The sequence below is a fragment of the Struthio camelus genome, chromosome 14, assembly GCF_040807025.1.
Source record: "Struthio camelus isolate bStrCam1 chromosome 14, bStrCam1.hap1, whole genome shotgun sequence".
Classification (NCBI taxonomy): domain Eukaryota; kingdom Metazoa; phylum Chordata; class Aves; order Struthioniformes; family Struthionidae; genus Struthio; species Struthio camelus.
The window spans coordinates 24,468,094-24,486,091 of record NC_090955.1 but is presented as its reverse complement, the minus strand read 5'-3'; positions in this window follow the sequence as shown (position 1 = coordinate 24,486,091).

The window sequence follows — 17,998 nt, the reverse complement described above, 5'->3', positions numbered from 1 at the left end:
TGCAACGATCTCTGGAAAGCAAGGGAAGGACATGTCAGGCCCCAGGTCAAGCAGCTCGCAACCTCTCCCCAAGCAAGCTCCTAACCCCGGCGGTGACAGATGCAGGCGGTCACAAAGCCTCCCAAAAGCCATTGCCCTGGCTGCAGAGCTGGCCTTTGTCCCGATTGCAGACCGCCGGCCTTACTCCGAGCCCGCTGTGGGGCCTTTTCTGGCAGGCACTCGGGAACCCCACAGGAGCTGCAGGACACCCCAGCCCAGCCCTCTGGCACCCGGGACCCCTTTCTTCCCGGGCCAGGCTCTCTGTGGCAGCCCCCAGCCCTGTGCCGCCACCCCCACAGCCCAGGGGCCACAGCGACTTGGACAGACAACAGTCTCCGCGGCACCTCGGGAAGCAGCTCCCCAAGCCCTTACCCTCCGTGCAGAGCTGCAGGAGCGTTGGGAACAAGAACCTCTGCTCCGGGCTGATGGTCTCCGTCCAGCAGCCCTCCATCTCCCTTGTCCCCCTTGCCCTCAGCTCGCCTCTCCAGCCAGGGGAAAAGGACGCTCTTGGCGTCTCCTCGCCCCACACTCCTGCCCAAGGTGCCCCTGCTCCTCTGCCCGACAAAGAGGGGCCCCCAGCGGGGCCCTGCTGCCTCCCGTCCCCTCTGCTTGCTGCAGAGCACCTCCAAAGAGCAGCGATGGGGAGCACAGTGAGCAGCACCAGGCCTGCACCCGGGCCTCGGCAGGGAAGTGCGGACAGACGCCACCACGGGACTGGGGAGACCTCTCTGTGATGCAGCGCGTCCCACTGTGACCTCAGCCTGTGTCATCTCTGGGGGCTCATTAGCTCACTGGCACAGAGATGCCACAGCCAGGGAAGGAGCGGAGAGATTTGCCCTCTTTCCCCGGGAAGCACATCCCTTGCCTCCACTTCTCTTCCAAAACTGCAAGCGGGACCCCCGTTCAGCTCGCCTCGGGGCCATCAGTGCCTGCCCCAGCAGCGGCGTAGCAGTGGCGCTCCCCAGCTCCGCCAAGGCTGTGCCCCTCCCGGGCCACGGGCCCTGCCGAGCCGGAGCCCGACCTGCGCGCTGACTGTGCGGCCTAGCCTTGGCCTGGCCCCCCTCACCATGGAGGTGCCTGAACGGCCTGGGCTCAGGGCTGCCCCCTGCCAAGCCCCGACCTGCCCTTCTCCCTGGCTGGCGGCGAGTGGGACGGGCCCTGGAGGGCGAGGCCCCTGCCCTGGCAGCCCGCGCATCTCCCCGGGCTCCCCAGCCCCCCAGGCCACTCCCATGCTGAACAGCTCAACGCTCCCAGCATCCAAAGGGACGCCGGATACCTATGCTATCCCCCCTTTCCTTCTCATGGCACCTCCCTTAGAGAGCATTTTCATCCATAGCGTACGGAGCCCCAGTGCCTCTCTTACAAGGCTCTCTAACACATACTTGCCCGCGTGCATCCTCCCGCCTGGCCTTGGATCGGCCGTGCCGGTGCCATTCCCAGGGCCATGACTGGGAGGCAGGTAGTCCTTGCCTCTCGGCGACTAGCAGAAAAGCCTGGCCCTACGAGACACAGCCCACGAGCTCAAAGTTGGTCTTAGCAACTGTGCAAAGAGTCAACATGCAGTTCTGGACACCTCGCCTTCAAGGCTGCCCACTGGAGGCCGGAAAGCAGCAGTGCAGGGCGTGGGCACTTGCTGAGAAGCTCGGTGGCCAAAAAGGGGAGGAGGAGGTGTCAAGAACTGGAGAGGCAGGGAAGCTGGAGGGGTGGAGCCAGGGTTCCTGACTCTGGCCGGAGCACCTTGGCCAGGAGAGAAATGCTGCCTTGCGGTGACTGCGAACAACCCACGGACCGGCTGAGGTTTGGAGACGAGAAGTGTCTCTCCCCAGGTTTGCCCAGCAGGAACGCTGGCCAAATCCATGCGAAAGGGGGCCATGTGCCCAGCTTTGCCCTCTTGGCATGGCCCATGGCGTGGCTGGGGCCAGGTTCCTGTCTAAACACCTTGGCAATGTGTGTTAAGGGCACACGTGCTCTTCTCGCGCATATCATCATATCATTCCAAAGAGCCCGAGCCGATGCCTAAAGGAGGAAGGCCCCAAGCCGCGTCCTAGTTGCCCGCATAAGGCAGTCTACTTCTGCAAAAGGGGCTACCCAGAGGAGGTGCAGGCCTGGGCCGTGCTGTAGGTATCCCTTCTTCCTCCGGGCCTTGGGTGCGCTACTGTGCCTCACTGGCCCTGAGCAGCCGCTGCTGGGGCCTCTGCCTAGCCCTGCCCAGGCCTCAGGAGCTCATTGGAGCTTAGCTCGGGGCATCAGTCGCCGCCTAGCAAAGCCATAGCATTGCTGGTCTCCAGCTCCACCACAGCCATGCCCCTAGCAGGCCACAGGCCCTGATGATCAGTGCGGGCTGCAGCATTGGTTGGCTGCCTCTGTGTCCTGTGCTCTGGCAGCTGTGCTTTAGGCCTGGCTCTTGCTCTGCTCAGGGGCAAACCACAGGGCTGCTTCACAGCTGCCAGAGCTTGCCAGAGCTTGCCAGAGCTTGCCAGAGCTTGCCAGGAAAAGCACCTTTTGAGGCGGTGCTAGGGAGAGGCCTCTGTAAGAGGCAGGCCCGGAGCGCAGCCAGCAGAGACAAAAGGTTGTGCCGCAGTCTCTAGGCTCTGCTTAGATCTCCCTAGGACCTTTGTGGAGCCTGGGGGGGATCCCTGGGATCCCTCTGAGGATGTTGAGGGGGCCTGCTACTGGTGGGCAAGGGAGAGCCCAGGTAAGCACACCACAGGAGGCCTTCCTTTCACCCGGGAATCTCTGGCAACCTCTACCGGCTGAGCAGGAGCTTAGTGGGGTGCCTGTGATCAGAAGAAAAGGCAGGTCTGGAGGCCAGGTAGCAGAGGAAGGAAACGGATGCTGCAGCCCGGATTGATCCTCGGGGCCCGTGGCCTGAGAGGGCTATGGCTGTGGTGGAGCCGGAGACGGGCAGTGCTAGAGCATTGCTGGGCTAGCGCTGATGGCCCTGCGCTAAGCTCAGCTGGGCTCCTGGGGCATGGGTAGGGCGAGACGTGAGAGGAGGCTGCTCAGGGGCAACATGCCTACATGCAGAGTCAAACGAGAGAGGTGAAGCCGGTGAGAGGGCTTGGGCCCCCCAAACGGCTCACAGCTGAGCTATACAGCTAGGGCCCTGCGCTGCAACTTGAACGCCTCCCCCAAGCCTGCACAAAGAGCACTGGTCTCATTGCTCGCTTTTCCCAAACTGAGCCCATGCCTGCTAGCACAGTCTTAGCGCAAAGGTGATTTTGGCCAAACCACTCACTTGCCATTGCCATCAACAAGCGTTTGCAGCCAACGCCCCTTCCACCCAACAGGGCCCTGGCATGCCTAGCCGACCACACAATGAACGCACCCCTCTCTTCCCAACCTGACGCCGTGCCTGCTGCTGGCGCTTTCGCACAACAAGAGGCATTTGGGCCTAACTACTCGCTTGCCGCAGCGATGAACAGGCGTTGGCAGCCCAGCTCTCTCGGGCCCCTCAGCCGGCCCTGCACTCCCTAGAGCTGCCCCACCATGCCTGCACCTCTGCGCTGCTGCTCTCCTCCCAAGTTGACGCCATGCCGACAGGGTGACTCACCCAAGCACTGCGATCCTGGCCGGTCTACTGCCTTGCCACCACCACCCAGAAGCGCTTGTGTGCGGTCTGTGTGCGGTCGCAGGACCATGATCTCCTTGCAGTTCCAGAGACACGGTGGGATAGTTCACGTGACTGGAATGCTGTCATGGATGGCTACGTGTGGCATTTTTAGGAAAGACAGGCCAGGAAGGCGAGGTGCTGGAGTTGCTCTTTATGTGAGGGAGCAACTAGAATGTGTGGAGTCCATGCCAGGCATTAGCTGAAGTTAATAGTTGAGTCAACTGACCTCAGCACAGGCTATGATGATTATCCAGCTGCTGTGAGACAGTTGCTCGTACAGCACAGTGACCACAGGGTCATTTGGAAACAGTCCTTTGCTGCTTCTGGCTAGCTGACTTCACTGACAGGGCTACAAAAACTGTTCTGGGATGCAACCAGATTTTTTTTTTTCTCCTTTGCTTATCCCAAAAAAAGTCATAATCTGGAAGGCAAAAAATGGCACACTGAGTTGCTGGATATTCTTTGGCTGGTAATTTAAATACATTTGGGGCCTAAAGCCTCTTGTCCTAGAATATTTCAATGTAGGTGGTGGCTCTACTCTGGCCCCTGTGGCAGAGGAGGGCAGAAAAGCCTGTGGAGATGAAGTTGGGTTAGACCTTCATTTTAATGTGGAGGAGAGGAGCTGCAGAAGGGGTCCCTTGCAATAAAATACTGACTGCATATAGGAGGAATGGGTGTGAGAAATGGTTTTACATTACCTCTTCCAGGCCTTTCTCCCCCACTTCACTGCTGATGACTCTGCTCTCCCCCCCATTTCTCCTAGCAAAGCTGTGAAGACAATACGTGTTTTGGCTGCCCTAGCTCACAACCCAGTTTAGTTGGTTCATTTTCTTAAGGAATTCCTGAGTCCTCCACAAAAGATCCAACAATACAATTCCTTGTGATGCTTCTGCAGGCAAAACTGCTGTGGGAAGTGGCTATATCAAGAAGAGAGAAGAAAACTGGAGAAGGCAATGAAGGCTTGGGCTCCCTTGCATTTTGAGGGGAATGCTTGCTCTCCCCTGCCAGTGGCTCTGCCTTCCCCAGGCACTTCTGGCCCTACTGCATGGCCAAAAGGATGGAGATGGGAAGGGATCAAAGGGGGTCAGGTGGACAAGGAATAGGAGAGGCACTGGTTTTGACAAGGTTTTTTTGATGGTTGTTTCTGGAAGGCTGGTCAGGCCGCTAGGTGTGACGGGAGTGCTCCAGCATCACTGAGTTGTATTTGCTGCAGAAAGGATTTCTGGCCAGACGAAGAAGAGTGTGTTTTGGGGAGGTGTGGAAGGGAGCCTGTGCTCAGTCCCTTGGTTTCAAAGTGATGGGGACTGGTGCCCAGGAAGGCTGTTGTGGTTGCTGTCCCAGGGAAGAGGGAGTGCCAGATCTGACACCCCCTGAATCAGGCTGCAGGGTAGAGCAGGAATCGTGAGCAGGACATTTGATTTGAAGGTGCTGTGGTGGGAGCCCAGCAATCCTCACCCACAAGTAGCCCTTGAGCCAAGTAGCGCCACCACCCCCTCCACCCCCAATCACCCACACTTGCTGCAGGATTAGTTGGCTCAGCTAAGCCAGCAGCTGGTGCAGTCCCCTGCTCCTCACTTCTGTAGCAGCCATAGCCCCTTCCTGGGATCCCTTGTCCCCTCTTTTCCCCTCCTTCCCCCCCCCCCTTCTCCGCAGCCAGTTCAAAGGCCAGGCATGTGTCACCCCCAGGGCAGAGTGAGGAACAGGAAGGACAGCTTCCTGGTAGTGAAGCAGAGGAGGAGAAACTAGTGCTGCTGTGCTCAGAGTTCTCTCAGCAACAGCTGGGTTAAGGGCCTTTCTGCAGGGCTTACATGTTTCCTTCCTCTTATCAATACACTGAAAGTATTAATTGTTTAAACTTCCCTCTGGAGAATCCCAAGCCTTGGGGGCCATCCCAGGCATGCAGCAGTCTGTCACTGCTTACACACAAGGCCTGTGGTGGGCACACTATTGTTGCGCTCTGGTTGCTGTGTAGCTGCACTGCTTCCTCGCAGCTCATCTCCCTTCCCTGGGCAGGCCAGGCAGCTGGCCCTCACAGCATTATACAGCGTTGTTCACCTCTGCTCGTTTTTCCTGCTCTCTGGTGCTGAATACATCAGTAGCAAGGCTGGGGATGGGGTTGGTTTTCACACTTTGTTTTTGCGGTTTCTAAGGGGTGTTAGAAGGCCTTGGCTCTGCTGCTAAAAAGAAATCCTAACAGAGCCAGGTCTCAGGCTTAGGAAGCACAAAGCCTGGTGAGACAGGAATAAAAGGTAATGAGGGAAGGAGGAGATAATGGGATAATGGGAAAATGAGAGACAGACCAGAACTCACCTTTTCCAGTGGGGCTGTTAACCATAGCCAGGCTCAGAGGTGCTTTGGGAATGGTGCGCCATGGCATGAGAGCCCTCATACCATCCCCAACTTGGAAAGTTAAGTGAGGTTACTGCAAAAGCCGAAGGCCTGGGTTAAAAGTCATCCCATGTGCCTCACCAAGAGTGCATGAGACCACTGCTGTGCTCAAGTGTAGGGAGCTAGAGGAGAACATCTATTCCATTAGGGCCAGAGGAGATACTGTGGGACCACACATGGTATCTTTAAAGGTTCTTCCTTTTATTGTTCCCGCAAAGCAAGCCCCTGCAAGGAACAGGCTGGTGACTTGGTCTGTGAACAGGCACCAACTGTCTTTACTTTGCAGTCTAAAGTGGATTTTAGCCCCTAGGAAGGCACCACTGCCATTTGCTACCTGGTCCGCTGCTGTGAGGAAGATGACAGACAGTGTTACTGCAAGCGCCTACATTCCCGTGACATCCCTTGACCCCAGAGGTGATGTCTAGCCACATTCTGGGTCCGTTCTGCCTTCACGCTGAGGGAGCTGGCTCCGGCCCATGCCAAGGAGCGGCTGCCTTCCCCCTCCCTCCCGCCTCCCCGCCAGGGCCTGCCTGGAGGAGAGAACGCTCCCCGCGTTTCAGGCGGCCGAGTCGCACACTCTCCCCTGGCAGGGCAGTCCCCAAAGTCACCTGCTAGGGTATGGCCGGGGTGAGAGCTGCCCGGAACAGGGGCTGCCCACCTCTCCTTGCTCCCGCGGGCCTCTTGCCGGCCCCTCGCAAGCTGCCCTGCTGCCCCTTGCCTTTTCACACCCCACCAAGGAAAGGCTCACACCAACTCGGAAAGGTCATTTATTTCCGTGGAGAAAAGCCTTTTCTGCAGTAACTGCCCAACGTGCCGTCCTGCTGCTCTCTGTTCTGGAGGCGGCGCATCACCAAAGCGCTGAGGGGTTCAGGAGGAAGATGTTGCGCCACTCGAGACGTGCCTGGGAATCTTATGGTGCACCCCCCACCCTCACCCTGCTGGATGTGAGAGCCCAGGCCAGGCTCCAAGGCTGCTTCTGTCCCCCGAGGCAGGGCTGGAAAAGACCCTCTTTCCCCAGGGCCATGGCAGGAAGGGCAGGGCATTGTGGAAAGGGGGGAAGCCGTCTGGCTTGGGAGGTATTTACCGGCGCATCGCCTCCTCCTTCTTCAGCCTCTCTTGGTTTTGTTCCACCCTTTCCTTCCACCTGTCCCGAAGTACTGTGTACGATGCCAAAAGCTGCAAGTTCTGCTCTGCTTGCGGGGACACTTGCCTGCAATAGGAGTGACAAAGTCCCTCTCCCGCTCTCCTGGGACCCTTCCGGCCCCAGCCCCTGCAAACCCATGGTGGAAGGACAGAAACCAGGCGCTGTGGTAGGTTGTGCCCCAGAGCTGAGGCGTTTGGGCTCCTGGCACCTCTGGGGCTGGGTGGGGGGTGGGCGGTCACAGCCCCTCCACTGGCCCTGGCCCTGGCTCTGAGCTTGTGCACCCACACACGCTTACTTTTGGGGGGGGCTCCCCAGCATGTCAGTGTCTGCGTAACGGCGCTGCTCAAGGTGGACTTGCTTCTCTGGCAGCACGATCTGTTTTGCAAGGCAAAGAAGAGGAAAGCGTTTCAGGGTGGAGGGCTGCATGGGGCAGACAGCACTGGCCCAGCTGCAGGGGAGGCACCTAGTCCTTGTTAGCCAGACTCGGGCTACACAAGGAGCTGCTACAGCGGGCTACCATAGCTGGGCCCCGGAGCTCTGCCCCCGGCACGTCTGGGTGCCAGTGGCTCAAGCCAGCTGCCCCTGAGAGCTGGTTTGCAGCTCGAGGGCAGGCGCCGCAGGCAGAGCTTGCCTAGTGGGGAGGCAACCCAGCCAGCTGCCCTGGCTCCGGCACCTGGCCCCGCTTCTGGCTCCGGGTCCTGGCTGCAGCCGTCTCCCTCCCAGGAAGGGGTGGGCCAGCTTGGGCGCTGCTCCTCGGAGGCAGGCAGCAGTCTGGCTGGGCCCTGGCTGCCTGCAAGGCTCCGTCGCCCCGGAGGTGGGAAATGCCCTTTTGCGGAGGGCTGTCAGAGGCAGCCTGTACCTGGGCCTGACGCCGGGCGTGTTTCTCCTGTGCAGCCCGCTGCTCCTCCCACAGTGCTTGGTCCTGCCTTTGCTTCTCTCGCAAGAGGGAGACGTGGGCAGCTCTTCCTAAGCCCTGCATGGGAGGGCAGGCTGTTTCCTGGCGGGGGGCCACGGAAAGGCAACAGTATTAGTCTGGTCTGTTTGGGTGGGGATTCTGGGCAGGGTGGGTACTGGCTTTTCCTTTTCTCCCGCTCTTCTGCCCCTTGTCTGGAGCCTCACCACCACCACCCGTTTGCCCCTTTTTCAGCAGAAGGCAGGCTGAAAAAGCCCTTGTAAAAGTCGTGCCTAGCTACGCCCCAAAGTAGCAGCCAGAGAGGCCACTGGTGGCTCCAGGGACCACGCACTGAGGGCCCTTTGCGGAGTGAGTCTCATAGGACTGAGCTTTCCTAGCGGTCAGTGAGATGCAAGGACTACCCAGAGCCCGATCACGCACCTGTGCTGCACCCCTGGCAGTGGCGCCGGCACGGCCAGGCCGAGGTCCGGTGGGAGGATGCGGGAGGTATTTAAGGCCAACCTCCTTCCCCAGGGAGGTGCCCAGCATGGGGGCTGTCGGGTTCAGAATGATCCTGAGAAGACACCACAGGATGCGTTAGGACAAGGGCAGGAGGCGTTTGCTAATAAAGATTTGCGTTCAGCTCCCCAAAAGATCGGAGGGAGCTGGAGGGAAACAAAGCCAACGGGATGCTCTCCCGCAAACCTGCACATGCTTGCCGTGCGGCAAGAGGGCGTCTTTGCTGGGACATGTGTCAGGAGCGTTTTTGAGTGCCTCAGGCCAGGCTGGCGTGGCCAAAGGGGATGTCTGCCCTGCGCAGGTACCAGGGTCCCCCTCAGCCCTTCCCCCAAGGGTCTCACCTGGCAGGAGGCTTCCTCTCCGCGCCTTGCCCCCTCGTGCCTGCCCCCCACTTTGGCAGCACGGGCAGAGAAAGCTCCTCCCGGTGCTGCAGCAGCTTGCCAGGACGCTGCTCTGTAAGTAGGACACAAGGAAGCTCTTGAGAGCAGCCTCTTGGGGCGTGCGTCTTAAGCTGGCTGCTGTCACCCAGCGTGGCACAGGGAGCCAGGCGGGTCAGGAGGGAGCGTTTCCCTTACCTTTGCTGCTCCTGACACCCCCGAGCTCTTCTTCCGGCTCCTTCTGCTGTGTGGAGCCGGCGTGGGCAGCCTTGGCCTCCGGGCCGCTTTCCACACTGAGCTGAAACCTGGAAAGCAAAAGACAAGCCAGCTTTGAAGAGAGGCCACCGTCTGCCCTTTGCAGCTCGCAGCCACTCATCCTCCTCACTGCCGTTTGAGACCCTCTCGCGTCCCACCTCCTTTGTGTCCATGCACAGCTCTTTGGGGGCTTTTTTTTGGGGCACTCTCCCCCAAAAGACAGAAGGCACAGCCTCGATGCCTCTCTGTGTCTAGTCCCTTCTCTTCGATGGGAAGGACGGCAGGCTGGCCGTGAGAAACATGGTCACGATTCCTGGTCGCTCCAGGCAAAGACACGCGTAGCCCAAGCTGAGCCTTGGTGAAGCAGGAACCGATCACCGTGCGAGTTAGTCCCAACTCGAAGCTGAGTGTCGCGCCCTGGCGGCGCCCGGTCCCGAGCAGCAGCTGGGAAGCCGCCTGCTCCATTGGCCAAGAGCTGCAAAGGAAACATGCTCACCTCGGGAACACGTGGATGGGGCTCAGCTGGGTCCCCAGAGCAGCTCGTCTGCCAGAGATGCACAGATCTGGCGAACGCCACCTCTGCAATGTAACCCAGACCCATTGGGAGGCTTCCAAGGCAGTTCTCTCCTTGCTCCCAAAGGCAGCACACCATTCTCCTGCTACAGGAGCAAGCTGCCTCTCCAAACCCCTCCTCTAAGCTCTCCACCGAGATCATTAGCCCCTCATTCTGGTGCGGAGAAGCTGCCCACCAAAGACCAGAGACCGCCTAATAATGCTGCCAGGCTTTGTGTAGGGGCAAGAAACTCAGGAGACGCTCTCTTTGCTAATGGAGAAGGCCGTGGGGGCAAGGCCTGCGGAAGGCGTTCCGAAGGTTGGCCTACCACCTCTGGGCTGGCCAACAGACATCCGCTCGCTCGTCCTTCGGCACGATTCCCAGAGACATCAAAGTAGCCTGGGAAACCTGAGCAACGTACACTGCAGCGGGCCGCAGTCAGGCTTGCAGTGCCCTCCAGCCGCTGGGTGCAGTGGGCATAAAACCTCATGTGCACTTTTTCTTCGCGGCAGGTCAGAACACCGATGTCCCTGAAGGCAAAGGCGACGCTCTCTTTGTTCCTCACGTGGGAAGCGAACAAGCGGATGGTCTCTGCCACACAGTTTTCCACCACGCGCCTCGAGAAGGAGGTGGCCAGGGACAAGCGCCAGTAGTTCAGCGGCTTGATCTTCATGTTGCCTACTCAGAAGAGGAACAACGTCACTGCCGCCGCAGGCCAACTTTCCATCGTTGGGCCATCAAGAAACGTGAGTGGCGTGGAGCCGGGTGTTTAGGGCAGTTCAAAGAGAGAGAGAGCCCGACCGTGTGCCAGATTCTGTCGTAGAAAATACTACAGAAAAGGTCCTTTTCAGAAAGAGCTCTCTCGGGGGGGGTGGGGTGGGGGGAGGGCGGTGTGTTTGGGGGGAGGTGAAGCTGGGCATCCCTACTTCTCCTTGCCCCTTCCACAGAGCAGGGAGCAGCCACCCACCCCGTACGTGACGTGGCAAGGGGGAGCAGAGGGTGGCCGCTGCCATCTCACCAGGGAGAGTCCCTTTGGGGCGCTGGAGGCCCTGCAGCCAGACCATGTCCATGCCCAGCTGGAAAACAGGCCTTCGAACCATCAGCAGGTCCTCTTTGCCGAGGCGAGGTGGCTCTCGGACCGTGCAGAAGGTCCCGAGCCCCGCTACCAGGACACCCTGCACGCAGCAAAGACAAAAAGGCCCACCAGTAAGCGTTCTGGCGATGGAAAAACGTCATGTTTGTCCGGGAGCGGGGGAACGCTGCTCTGTGCCCTGCCCGCTCCTGACGTACAAATGGGGCACTTTGGAAGGCTTTTGAGAAGAGCCACATTGCCCAGATTGCGCCCTCCCCCTCCCTGAAGCGTTCGCTAACGTCCCTCAGCTAGAGAAGATCCCAGGCGTTTCCAAGAACCCTGGCACAGACCCCCGTCTCCCTGCTTGGTCTTTCCTCTGCGGCCACAGGGCAGAGAGAAGCCCTGGCTTTCTCACGCTAGAGGTGCGCGTGGTTTCTCGCCCGGCTGGCCAGAAAGCTGCTCGGCAGCACAGGGGCCGGTTGTGGTGTTTTGCCGTGGCGCTGGGGGAAGGGATGCTCCCGGGCACCCAGGGCTCTCCGGACAGCTGAAACCCTGCAGGGCGAGGGCGACCAGGACACCAGCCCACCTTGTCCTGCATCAGCTGTTCCAGGATGTAAGCGGACACAGCGTCCCAAATTGCAACGATCTCTGGAAAGCAAGGGAAGGACATGTCAGGCCCCAGGTCAAGCAGCTCGCAACCTCTCCCCAAGCAAGCTCCTAACCCCGGCGGTGACAGATGCAGGCGGTCACAAAGCCTCCCAAAAGCCATTGCCCTGGCTGCAGAGTTGGCCTTTGTCCCGATTGCAGACCGCCGGCCTTACTCCGAGCCCGCTGTGGGGCCTTTTCTGGCAGGCACTCGGGAACCCCACAGGAGCTGCAGGACACCCCAGCCCAGCCCTCTGGCACCCGGGACCCCTTTCTTCCCGGGCCAGGCTCTCTGTGGCAGCCCCCAGCCCTGTGCCGCCACCCCCACAGCCCAGGGGCCACAGCGACTTGGACAGACAACAGTCTCCGCGGCACCTCGGGAAGCAGCTCCCCAAGCCCTTACCCTCCGTGCAGAGCTGCAGGAGCGTTGGGAACAAGAACCTCTGCTCCGGGCTGATGGTCTCCGTCCAGCAGCCCTCCATCTCCCTTGTCCCCCTTGCCCTCAGCTCGCCTCTCCAGCCAGGGGAAAAGGACGCTCTTGGCGTCTCCTCGCCCCACACTCCTGCCCAAGGTGCCCCTGCTCCTCTGCCCGACAAAGAGGGGCCCCCAGCGGGGCCCTGCTGCCTCCCGTCCCCTCTGCTTGCTGCAGAGCACCTCCAAAGAGCAGCGATGGGGAGCACAGTGAGCAGCACCAGGCCTGCACCCGGGCCTCGGCAGGGAAGTGCGGACAGACGCCACCACGGGACTGGGGAGACCTCTCTGTGATGCAGCGCGTCCCACTGTGACCTCAGCCTGTGTCATCTCTGGGGGCTCATTAGCTCACTGGCACAGAGATGCCACAGCCAGGGAAGGAGCGGAGAGATTTGCCCTCTTTCCCCGGGAAGCACATCCCTTGCCTCCACTTCTCTTCCAAAACTGCAAGCGGGACCCCCGTTCAGCTCGCCTCGGGGCCATCAGTGCCTGCCCCAGCAGCGGCGTAGCAGTGGCGTTCCCCAGCTCCGCCAAGGCTGTGCCCCTCCCGGGCCACGGGCCCTGCCGAGCCGGAGCCCGACCTGCGCGCTGACTGTGCGGCCTAGCCTTGGCCTGGCCCCCCTCACCATGGAGGTGCCTGAACGGCCTGGGCTCAGGGCTGCCCCCTGCCAAGCCCCGACCTGCCCTTCTCCCTGGCTGGCGGCGAGTGGGACGGGCCCTGGAGGGCGAGGCCCCTGCCCTGGCAGCCCGCGCATCTCCCCGGGCTCCCCAGCCCCCCAGGCCACTCCCATGCTGAACAGCTCAACGCTCCCAGCATCCAAAGGGACGCCGGATACCTATGCTATCCCCCCTTTCCTTCTCATGGCACCTCCCTTAGAGAGCATTTTCATCCATAGCGTACGGAGCCCCAGTGCCTCTCTTACAAGGCTCTCTAACACATACTTGCCCGCGTGCATCCTCCCGCCTGGCCTTGGATCGGCCGTGCCGGTGCCATTCCCAGGGCCATGACTGGGAGGCAGGTAGTCCTTGCCTCTCGGCGACTAGCAGAAAAGCCTGGCCCTACGAGACACAGCCCACGAGCTCAAAGTTGGTCTTAGCAACTGTGCAAAGAGTCAACATGCAGTTCTGGACACCTCGCCTTCAAGGCTGCCCACTGGAGGCCGGAAAGCAGCAGTGCAGGGCGTGGGCACTTGCTGAGAAGCTCGGTGGCCAAAAAGGGGAGGAGGAGGTGTCAAGAACTGGAGAGGCAGGGAAGCTGGAGGGGTGGAGCCAGGGTTCCTGACTCTGGCCGGAGCACCTCGGCCAGGAGAGGTGACCGCGAACAACCCACGGACCAGCTGAGGTTTGGAGACGAGAAGTGTCTCTCCCCAGGTTTGCCCAGCAGGAAAGCTGGCCAAATCCATGCGAAAGGGGGCCATGTGCCCAGCTTTGCCCTCTTGGCATGGCCCATGGCGTGGCTGGGGCCAGGTTCCTGTCTAAACACCTTGGCAATGTGTGTTAAGGGCACACGTGCTCTTTTCGCGCATATCATCATATCATTCCAAAGAGCCCGAGCCGATGCCTAAAGGAGGAAGGCCCCAAGCCGCGTCCTAGTTGCCCACATAAGGCAGTCTACTTCTGCAAAAGGGGCTACCCAGAGGAGGTGCAGGCCTGGGCCGTGCTGTAGGTATCCCTTCTTCCTCCGGGCCTTGGGTGCGCTACTGTGCCTCACTGGCCCTGAGCAGCCGCTGCTGGGGCCTCTGCCTAGCCCTGCCCAGGCCTCAGGAGCTCATTGGAGCTTAGCTCGGGGCATCAGTCGCCGCCTAGCAAAGCCATAGCATTGCTGGTCTCCAGCTGCACCACAGCCATGCCCCTAGCAGGCCACAGGCCCTGATGATCAGTGCGGGCTGCAGCATTGGTTGGCTGCCTCCGTGTCCTGTGCTCTGGCAGCTGTGCTTTAGGCCTGGCTCTTGCTCTGCTCAGGGGCAAACCACAGGGCTGCTTCACAGCTGCCAGAGCTTGCCAGAGCTTGCCAGAGCTTGCCAGAGCTTGCCAGGAAAAGCACCTTTTGAGGCGGTGCTAGGGAGAGGCCTCTGTAAGAGGCAGGCCCGGAGCGCAGCCAGCAGAGACAAAAGGTTGTGCCGCAGTCTCTAGGCTCTGCTTAGATCTCCCTAGGACCTTTGTGGAGCCTGGGGGGGATCCCTGGGATCCCTCTGAGGATGTTGAGGGGGCCTGCTACTGGTGGGCAAGGGAGAGCCCAGGTAAGCACACCACAGGAGGCCTTCCTTTCACCCGGGAATCTCTGGCAACCTCTACCGGCTGAGCAGGAGCTTAGTGGGGTGCCTGTGATCAGAAGAAAAGGCAGGTCTGGAGGCCAGGTAGCAGAGGAAGGAAACGGATGCTGCAGCCCGGATTGATCCTCGGGGCCCGTGGCCTGAGAGGGCTATGGCTGTGGTGGAGCCGGAGACGGGCAGTGCTAGAGCATTGCTGGGCTAGCGCTGATGGCCCTGCGCTAAGCTCAGCTGGGCTCCTGGGGCATGGGTAGGGCGAGACGTGAGAGGAGGCTGCTCAGGGGCAACATGCCTACATGCAGAGTCAAACGAGAGAGGTGAAGCCGGTGAGAGGGCTTGGGCCCCCCAAACGGCTCACAGCTGAGCTATACAGCTAGGGCCCTGCGCTGCAACTTGAACGCCTCCCCCAAGCCTGCACAAAGAGCACTGGTCTGATTGCTCGCTTTTCCCAAACTGAGCCCATGCCTGCTAGCACAGTCTTAGCGCAAAGGTGATTTTGGCCAAACCACTCACTTGCCATTGCCATCAACAAGCGTTTGCAGCCAACGCCCCTTCCACCCAACAGGGCCCTGGCATGCCTAGCCGACCACACAATGAACGCACCCCTCTCTTCCCAACCTGACGCCGTGCCTGCTGCTGGCGCTTTCGCACAACAAGAGGCATTTGGGCCTAACTACTCGCTTGCCGCAGCGATGAACAGGCGTTGGCAGCCCAGCTCTCTCGGGCCCCTCAGCCGGCCCTGCACTCCCTAGAGCTGCCCCACCATGCCTGCACCTCTGCGCTGCTGCTCTCCTCCCAAGTTGACGCCATGCCGACAGGGTGACTCACCCAAGCACTGCGATCCTGGCCGGTCTACTGCCTTGCCACCACCACCCAGAAGCGCTTGTGTGCGGTCTGTGTGCGGTCGCAGGACCATGATCTCCTTGCAGTTCCAGAGACACGGTGGGATAGTTCACGTGACTGGAATGCTGTCATGGATGGCTACGTGTGGCATTTTTAGGAAAGACAGGCCAGGAAGGCGAGGTGCTGGAGTTGCTCTTTATGTGAGGGAGCAACTAGAGTGTGTGGAGTCCATGCCAGGCATTAGCTGAAGTTAATAGTTGAGTCAACTGACCTCAGCACAGGCTATGATGATTATCCAGCTGCTGTGAGACAGTTGCTCGTACAGCACAGTGACCACAGGGTCTTTTGGAAACAGTCCTTTGCTGCTTCTGGCTAGCTGACTTCACTGACAGGGCTACAAAAACTGTTCTGGGATGCAACCAGATTTTTTTTTTTCTCCTTTGCTTATCCCAAAAAAAGTCATAATCTGGAAGGCAAAAAATGGCACACTGAGTTGCTGGATATTCTTTGGCTGGTAATTTAAATACATTTGGGGCCTAAAGCCTCTTGTCCTAGAATATTTCAATGTAGGTGGTGGCTCTACTCTGGCCCCTGTGGCAGAGGAGGGCAGAAAAGCCTGTGGAGATGAAGTTGGGTTAGACCTTCATTTTAATGTGGAGGAGAGGAGCTGCAGAAGGGGTCCCTTGCAATAAAATACTGACTGCATATAGGAGGAATGGGTGTGAGAAATGGTTTTACATTACCTCTTCCAGGCCTTTCTCCCCCACTTCACTGCTGATGACTCTGCTCTCCCCCCCATTTCTCCTAGCAAAGCTGTGAAGACAATACGTGTTTTGGCTGCCCTAGCTCACAACCCAGTTTAGTTGGTTCATTTTCTTAAGGAATTCCTGAGTCCTCCACAAAAGATCCAACAATACAATTCCTTGTGATGCTTCTGCAGGCAAAACTGCTGTGGGAAGTGGCTCTATCAAGAAGAGAGAAGAAAACTGGAGAAGGCAATGAAGGCTTGGGCTCCCTTGCATTTTGAGGGGAATGCTTGCTCTCCCCTGCCAGTGGCTCTGCCTTCCCCAGGCACTTCTGGCCCTACTGCGTGGCCAAAAGGATGGAGATGGGAAGGGATCAAAGGGGGTCAGGTGGACAAGGAATAGGAGAGGCAATGGTTTTGACAAGGTTTTTTTGATGGTTGCTTCTGGAAGGCTGGTCAGGCCGCTAGGTGTGACGGAAGTGCTCCAGCATCACTGAGTTGTATTTGCTGCAGAAAGGATTTCTGGCCAGACGAAGAAGAGTGTGTTTTGGGGAGGTGTGGAAGGGAGCCTGTGCTCAGTCCCTTGGTTTCAAAGTGATGGGGACTGGTGCCCAGGAAGGCTGTTGTGGTTGCTGTCCCAGGGAAGAGGGAGTGCCAGATCTGACACCCCCTGAATCAGGCTGCAGGGTAGAGCAGGAATCGCGAGCAGGACATTTGATTTGAAGGTGCTGTGGTGGGAGCCCAGCAATCCTCACCCACAAGTAGCCCTTGAGCCAAGTAGCGCCACCACCCCCCCACCCCCAATCACCCACACTTGCTGCAGGATTAGTTGGCTCAGCTAAGCCAGCAGCTGGTGCAGTCCCCTGCTCCTCACTTCTGTAGCAGCCATAGCCCCTTCCTGGGATCCCTTGTCCCCTCTTTTCCCCTCCTTCCCCGCCCCCTTCTCCGCAGCCAGTTCAAAGGCCAGGCATGTGTCACCCCCAGGGCAGAGTGAGGAACAGGAAGGACAGCTTCCTGGTAGTGAAGCAGAGGAGGAGAAACTAGTGCTGCTGTGCTCAGAGTTCTCTCAGCAACAGCTGGGTTAAGGGCCTTTCTGCAGGGCTTACATGTTTCCTTCCTCTTATCAATACACTGAAAGTATTAATTGTTTAAACTTCCCTCTGGAGAATCCCAAGCCTTGGGGGCCATCCCAGGCATGCAGCAGTCTGTCACTGCTTACACACAAGGCCTGTGGTGGGCACACTATTGTTGCGCTCTGGTTGCTGTGTAGCTGCACTGCTTCCTCGCAGCTCATCTCCCTTCCCTGGGCAGGCCAGGCAGCTGGCCCTCATAGCATTATACAGCGTTGTTCACCTCTGCTCGTTTTTCCTGCTCTCTGGTGCTGAATACATCAGTAGCAAGGCTGGGGATGGGGTTGGTTTTCACACTTTGTTTTTGCGGTTTCTAAGGGGTGTTAGAAGGCCTTGGCTCTGCTGCTAAAAAGAAATCCTAACAGAGCCAGGTCTCAGGCTTAGGAAGCACAAAGCCTGGTGAGACAGGAATAAAAGGTAATGAGGGAAGGAGGAGATAATGGGATAATGGGAAAATGAGAGACAGACCAGAACTCACCTTTTCCAGTGGGGCTGTTAACCATAGCCAGGCTCAGAGGTGCTTTGGGAATGGTGCGCCATGGCATGAGAGCCCTCATACCATCCCCAACTTGGAAAGTTAAGTGAGGTTACTGCAAAAGCCGAAGGCCTGGGTTAAAAGTCATCCCATGTGCCTCACCAAGAGTGCATGAGACCACTGCTGTGCTCAAGTGTAGGGAGCTAGAGGAGAACATCTATTCCATTAGGGCCAGAGGAGATACTGTGGGACCACACATGGTATCTTTAAAGGTTCTTCCTTTTATTGTTCCCGCAAAGCAAGCCCCTGCAAGGAACAGGCTGGTGACTTGGTCTGTGAACAGGCACCAACTGTCTTTACTTTGCAGTCTAAAGTGGATTTTAGCCCCTAGGAAGGCACCACTGCCATTTGCTACCTGGTCCGCTGCTGTGAGGAAGATGACAGACAGTGTTACTGCAAGCGCCTACATTCCCGTGACATCCCTTGACCCCAGAGGTGATGTCTAGCCACATTCTGGGTCCGTTCTGCCTTCACGCTGAGGGAGCTGGCTCCGGCCCATGCCAAGGA